Source organism: Oncorhynchus tshawytscha, linkage group LG32 (assembly GCF_018296145.1).
Source record: "Oncorhynchus tshawytscha isolate Ot180627B linkage group LG32, Otsh_v2.0, whole genome shotgun sequence".
Taxonomy (NCBI): Eukaryota; Metazoa; Chordata; class Actinopteri; order Salmoniformes; family Salmonidae; genus Oncorhynchus; species Oncorhynchus tshawytscha.
The window spans coordinates 5,437,756-5,444,863 of NC_056460.1; the positions used below are offsets into that span (position 1 = coordinate 5,437,756).

A 7,108-nucleotide genomic window follows, 5' to 3' on the forward strand; every position below is an offset into this window, starting at 1 on the left:
TTGTTCTCAGTCGAGGAGGACCTGACAGTGCAATTCAAAAAAGCACAACAATACTATATTTAGAAATAGAAGATGTGAAGGCCTGAACAGCATGATACTTTTTGTGCTGCTCAGGACCAGTCCTTACCACCTTGTTGTTTTATCTGCTGGGTTTATTGAAATATGGAGGTGGAGATGAGGTTACCGATTGTTTCTTGGCGTTCCAGGGTTGGGGCTGTGACCCGATTGGACATGACTTAAACAGGGTCACCCGTAGGGCTCAGCCAATGAAGTTCGTAGTCCCGCCCAGAGGACTACATTCAAATTGTGAAAGTGCATGCAAATGCAGCATTTTGGCCATTAGAGGGCCAATATCATTCTCTCTGTCTGGGCTACAATCGTTGACGGTTGGGTAATTATGCTTTTCACCTGTGAAAGGCTGTTGTGTTGCTAATGAGGGAGTTCTATTAACCTGAGCCGAGGTGCACCGGTCCATGGCCCCTGACATGAATGAGTAAAAGTGGTGAGGGAGGAGCAACCTTCTAAAATTGAACAGTAGCCTTACATTTAGGTTTTTGTCCTAACACTACACAGCTGATTCAGATTAACAAAGCTGACTGATTATTTGAATCAGCTTTGTAGGGCTAGGGGAATAAAAAGAGAACGTGCAGCCCTTTGGAGTTCAGGTGACTGAGTGTGGGAAGCCTTTGTCATAGGGTAAAAGTTGCATACCCCTGGGCTGTAGGCTGCACACCTTGGGTCAAATATTAGTTTCTGTAGCTGTGTATTTTATCGAAACAATTCTGTTCTACTATGGTTCTTTTCCTTTGCTCAGGGTAAGTAGTAGCAGGCCTAGGAGAGTCTTATGTGACGCAAACATTTGAGTTGTGTTCTTCCTCCTTTTAATCATAATAATATTTTGTCAAATGCCTTACAGGTTGTTTTGCCTATTGATGCCTATTGAGGGCATACAAGCACAACAGACACCTTCTATAAGTATGCATTTTGCACCCTGTAAATTCAAGCACTAAGCGTTTGACAATATATTTTTTTAACTAACCTTTCCCATTCCAGATGACCTCAACACTGAATGCCTTGGTAAGGTTATTCGTTTGAGTGTCGCTCCTCTTTTTGAAGGGGTTGATGCTGTCTTCAGTGACTTTGCCTCTTATGATTCTCTTTCTCTCCTTTCATAATTCATGACTTGATATTGCTTGTCAACTATTGTGTTCACACCATCTCCATCCCTTCCAGATGACACACAAATCATAAACCTGATGCCTGGCCTTGCTACTCAGTGTGGATTCAGCTTTAAATTTGACCCCATGGGGAATGCCATGTTTTTTGCATCTCTTCAAAACTGCTTTTCCCAAAACATGGTAACTCTAAGCACTGTAGTGTTTGCCTTTCAGTGTCACTGCATTTGCAACCCATAATGTAGCAACGTCATTTTATTTAACCTTTGACATGGAGTCATGCTGAGACCAGGCTCTTTTACAGATGAGCCCTGTATACACAGATACAAGTCAATATTTTCATCACTAGATGGAAAAATGAAATCTTGACAACAAACATTCTGCAGTAAAAAGGTCCTCAATAAGCCTGAGTTGCCGTAGAGGTGGTAATTCATACAACTTTAGAGCATGGAGGTTATTAGAAGTACGGTGCCAGAAACATTGAAGCAGTTTCACTGAACTCTGTGGATATCAAAAGGATCTCCATTGTTAGCCACCCCTGGGTCTGGTATCTCTACCTCTAAGTTAACGATGACGTAAGGTACAGCAGAAGTTTATGGAGGGCTTTCAGAGGGCCAGCCAACTTTCTGATACAGACTGCAGTGATGTGAACTACTGAGCTATTCTCCTGTAGTGTGGCTTCAATACAGTGGCAGCTGCATTCATATAGCCAATTTTGCCACAGTCTATAACTTGCATGAATGTCACCTGAATTATTTGTTTTTTTGCTATATAATCAAAGGCTTTTTTTCCTTCCCCCTTCATTTTAGGATGATGCGCTGTTCAGCTTGGTCATGCAGTTCAGGCTGCCAGGAAACCACATGACTGAAGACCCTGTGTATAGAGTGGGAAAAACATGTAGCTACACCCCCTGGACCTCCTGAGATATTCTGTGCGACCGCAACTACATGGAGGCAAGTGAGCAGAGCATGCCCCAATGGACATGTTTACAGTCGAGCTTGTCGTACTGCCTGTATAAATAATCTGTCTAGAGCTACAACTGTCCAGTGTTTCATTTCTTCTGCGACACAACATAGAGGTCTTGACTCTCTCTCAATTCCACTCGCCACTTCAAACTGCACATAGGACAACTTCAGAGGTGAGGAATCTTGGCCTATTCTCAATGCATTTAAGGAGGCGAGTGGACCGATTGAGAACTTGATTTCCTATTGTATGGGAGGGAGAAAGGCCATTATTCCCTATGTGTTTTCTTCTCTAGGTGTCTGTCAGAAGGACTCTTCCAGACATCCAAACTGTCCACTGGACAGCCCGAAAGCAAGGAGCGCCAACTTCCGGAGAGGAGCTGAGGTAGCCATATGTCAGTTTCTGTAATTTCACTACAACATGACAGGATGGCGCTAAACAAAATGTGCTTTTCATATTTCCATTTCCTGAGACAGGCTGTTGCTTCAGGATACAAAATGACAGCAGTCGTCTTTAGTCCTAGCAAGAAGGTCATGAATGTGGATGAGGTCCAAAGAAAGGGCTATGCAATAGCCAACACTCCCACACGGCTGGTGTTAAGAAGCCCTCATAATGCAGAGGAGACATACCTCCAGAATGTAAGCTGACTTTCTCCACTTCCTCCATGAACTGGGTCATGTTCAGTAGAGCAAACATTTGGCTCTTGACAAGACTTTCATTTGTTATGTAGTGTTCAGTTGGGAAAATGTTTTTGGTTGAACTTTTTCCAAATAATGGCACATTTGTTTTATTTTGCAAAATGTTCTGTTATGATGTGCACTTGGCTTCTTGTTTCACTGCAGTGGCCTTTACTCCAGAAGTGATCACCTGGTACATGCCCAAGCACAGACTCACTTTTCTCCTCTGATGCCTTCACCATGTTGGAGGTGTACATGGGAATTGACGCTAAGAGGCTGGACACTGAGGAAATGGCTGCCAGAAACTACTCGGGTTTTAGTCAGAGGCTCATATTATTGTTGAAATTCCGGTGGGGGCGGTTGGTGGCTATTTCAAGGTCAGCGTTGGATGAGTAAAATGTTCCTGTTTGAATTGTAGAGCCTTTTACTACAGCAGTTGTCAGTGCTTTTCAGTAACCCTTTGCCATATCTCATGGGTAAACTCCTAGAAATGTTGTCTTGTGTAAAATGTATCTTATTGAGCAATTGTCTGCTTAAATCAGGCTAATATACAATGGATTGCAAAATTGTGTGAATGTTGCACAAAATGACACTTAAACATACTCTACTGCTTGTCTTTGCAGTTTGTCCTTTAGCTGCTTGAAATTTGAGACCAAATATCCACACTAAAGTATTGTTTGCCTGACTTTTTAGGGAGCCGGTAGCTTTGCCACTGTCAACTGAATGCAAGCAACACTCAGCTGCTGTTTACATATTGTGCAAGTGGTTTTACTTTGCATGTCAGTTGCTTTGAAAATGCACACTGCCAGAAATACAAGTTGACAACCATATACCTTACCAGCACTCTAAAGTCTGGTAAACAATACTTTCCTTTGGATATTTTGTCTTAAATTACGAGCGGCTAAAAGACAAGCGGTAGAATTATTTAACTTTCTGGCTTATAAGGAACATTGACCTGTTTTTGCACTCCAATTGTGTATTACTGCATCACTCGTCTCCCTTACAGAGCCATATTCAGGATGACCAGTACTTTGTCACTTACACCATTGAGCCCATGCTTGGGTATCTGTGGATCGAGAAGGTCTCACACGAGGACACCAGCTACAAAGTCCTCTTCCCTATCACAACGCCTCCGATGGCCAGGCCTCCACAAGTTCGCAACTGTGAGTCTGGTTTAGTTAAATAGTGCCTATGGTAATTTGGGATGCCTGGGTTGTTCATTTGGCACAAAACAGAAGAAAATGTACTGAAACGGGGAGGCAATACCCGGACTTATCCAGTAACAAATGTCCACTTTCAACTTCCATTGCACAATGTTTTCCTTTGTTTGCCAATGAACAGACACGCCCTTAGACACCGTTCCTGAGCAGGCAGTGTTTGTGCTTGAGTTGGGGACCTTCAACCTTGATGTGGAGCTGCTGAACATCACCTTTCCCTCTGTGGTGCTAACTGTTGCAAAGTGCAATGCCAGAGGCTTCAATGTTCAGGAGCAGAGATCCCCGGACAACACCTTGAAGACCTTCAGGATGGACCTGAGGTGTGTTTCTGTTAAATGCAAAGCCACACGCAGTGATCTGTACATGCCCTAATAAGTGGGTCACCAACAAAATATATAAATGGCACAAATGTACTTTGTATCCCTCATTTACTCAAGTGTTTCCATTATTTTGGCAGTTGTATGCATTTACTTGCCAATAGTACTTGATTTAGAGGAATGAGGGCAACATTACTTTAAGTACACTGCTCAAAAAAATAAAGGGAACACTTAAACAACACATGTAACTCCAAGTCAATCACACTTCTGTGAAATCAAACTGTCCACTTAGGAAGCAACACTGATTGACAAATTCCACATGCTGTTGTGCAAATGGAATAGACAACAGGTGAAATTTATAGGCAATTAGCAAGACACCCCCAATTAAAGGAGTGGTTCTGCAAGTGGTGACTACAGACCACTTCTCAGTTCCATTGCTTCCTGGCTGATGTTTTGGTCACTTTTGGATGCTGGCGGTGCTTTCACTCCAGTGGTAGCATGAGACTGAGTCTACAACCCACACAAGTGGCTCAGGTAGTGCAGCTCTTCCAGGATGGCACATCAATGCAAGCTGTGGCAAGGTTTGCTGTGTCTGTCAGCGCAGTGTCCAGAGCATGGAGGCGCTACCAGGAGACAGGCCAGTACATCAGGAGACGCGGAGGAGGCCGTAGGAGGGCAACAACCCAGCAGCAGGACCGCTACCTCCGCCTTTGTGCAAGGAGGAGCAGGATGCAAAATGACCTCCAGCAGGCCACAAATGTGCATGTGTTTGCTCAAACGGTCAGAAACAGACTCCGTGAAGTTGGTATGAGGGCCTGACGTCCACAGGCGGGGGATGTGTTTACAGCCCAACACCGTGCAGGACGTTTGTGGCATTTGCCAGAGAACACCAAGATTGGCAAATTCGCCACTGGCGCCTTGTGCTCTTCACAGATGAAAGCAGGTTTACACTGAGCACATGTGGCTCTAGAGACGCCGTGGAGAACGTTCTGCTGCCTGCAACATCCTCCAGCATGACCGGTTTGGCGGTGGGTCAGTCATGGTGTGGGGTGGCATTTCTTTGGGGGGGCCGCACAGCCCTCCATGTGCTCGCCAGAGGTAGCCTGACTGCCGTTAGGTACCGAGATGAGATCCCTTGTGACCATATGCTGGTGCGGTTGACCCTGGGTTCCTCCTAATGCAAGAAAATGCTAGACTTCATGTGGCTGGAGTGTGTCAGCAGTTCCTGCAAGAGGAAGGCATTGATGCTATGGACTGGCCCGCCCATTCCCCAGACCTGAATCCAATTGAGCACATCTGGGACATGTCTTGCTCCATCCACCAAATCCTGCAGAAATGCAACATTGACTGGCCTGATGAACACAGGATGGCCGGGGATTGATAATGGGTCTTCTCCATCGCTCGTTAGGGTTGATTTCAGAATGTCACTTTGGTGATGGTACCTTACTGTTTAAACATATTGCAAATGGACAAAAGTCACCGTCCATCAGTCAATTAGATATCATTCGGACACCAAACTGACACCAAACCCACTTTTCCCAACTCGTTTAGTAGCCAAATATCACATACTACAGAGATGGCCCAAAATTCACAACTCATTCTATTCAAACCATAATAAAAACTTAACACTCATAGTTACGTTCCAGCTGCAGGTCCAGTTCAGATGTCATGTGTAGGCCTAGCTGAGGCGACCCCCGAATCCCAAGTTTCGGCTCGATAGGTAATTTGGTGTCTGAGCAAAACCTTAATTGGTGCTGAAAATCCACTTTTTCCATGACTTGCTACGGGGTCCTTGAATGAGCTATCGGACAAACGTTGGGTTCCGTCTATGGGCCGAGACTGTCGCAATGCACCAAGTCTTGCGACACTGGGACATTTCTAAATGTCGTCATTTTCGTGATGCAAAAATGAATTGAAGTCATTGCAAATGTACGAGGCTGTTTCTCGGTCCGAGAACCTTCTAGTGCGTGGTGAGTTGCGTCGCTCTGAGGTCTAGAACAGGATTCTAAAGTTTCGGAACTCTAGGTCTGATGGTTCTTTAAAAGTTCCAACAAGGTTAACTAACTAATGCAGGCAGTGTGTGTCTCTACACACCTCAATGTGTCCCTCCTTCCAAGCTGTGTGTGTAATTTAGTTTTCCTTTGAAATTTTATGGGAAAAATTACTGATTTACAGTTTATGGGGGTTGCCTAATCACACAGTTTTTGACAGATCTGACTTTTTAACCCTTCGAAACAGCCCCTGAGACACCAATTATGGCACTTCCGGTTGGCACAGGAAGCTGTAAGTCAACACATATCCTCATTGGGTATGCTTATACAGAATCCTGAGTTAAGTCTTTACGTTAAGAACTGACTGATTTACACAGGGTTGAATGCACTGTCTATCAAACTGCAGGCAGGGTATGGATATACACTTTTAGGATTATTATTATTATTTTTTTACCATTTCCGGTTGGTCCAGGAAGCTTAGAATCGACACAGGTAGACCTCATAGTGTCCTGATGGACTGTCATCGAAGACGGGTTCATAAGGCATTCATAACCCACAGGCCTCAGGTTGAATTTAGAGGAGCAGGCAATGTATTCCTATGGGGAGATGTCATTGTAATCTGTGAGATCAAAAAACCCTGTTTTACTGTTAAGGGTTAATACTACCCGGTCAAGGTTAGGCTTGCATAGATCGGGGGGACCTTAGGAACGTACCTGAGGTCAAATTGTGCTTCTCACCCTAACTGTTCTCTCACTGTCAACCAAAAGC

General features: G+C 44.4%; 1 long non-coding RNA gene across 2 annotated transcripts; it reads left to right on the forward strand.

Moving 5' to 3' along the window:
- The first annotated feature begins 665 nt into the window (after positions 1-665).
- Positions 666-2,123, forward strand: LOC121841618. 2 transcript variants are annotated; one of them, XR_006080636.1, is made up of 5 exons: positions 666-815; positions 917-975; positions 1,054-1,134; positions 1,234-1,358; positions 1,985-2,123. It is a non-coding gene; the product is annotated as an uncharacterized LOC121841618 (long non-coding RNA). The 2 variants fall into 2 exon arrangements; XR_006080635.1 differs by having other exon boundaries at positions 1,054-1,077.
- The last annotated feature ends 4,985 nt before the right edge of the window (positions 2,124-7,108 follow it).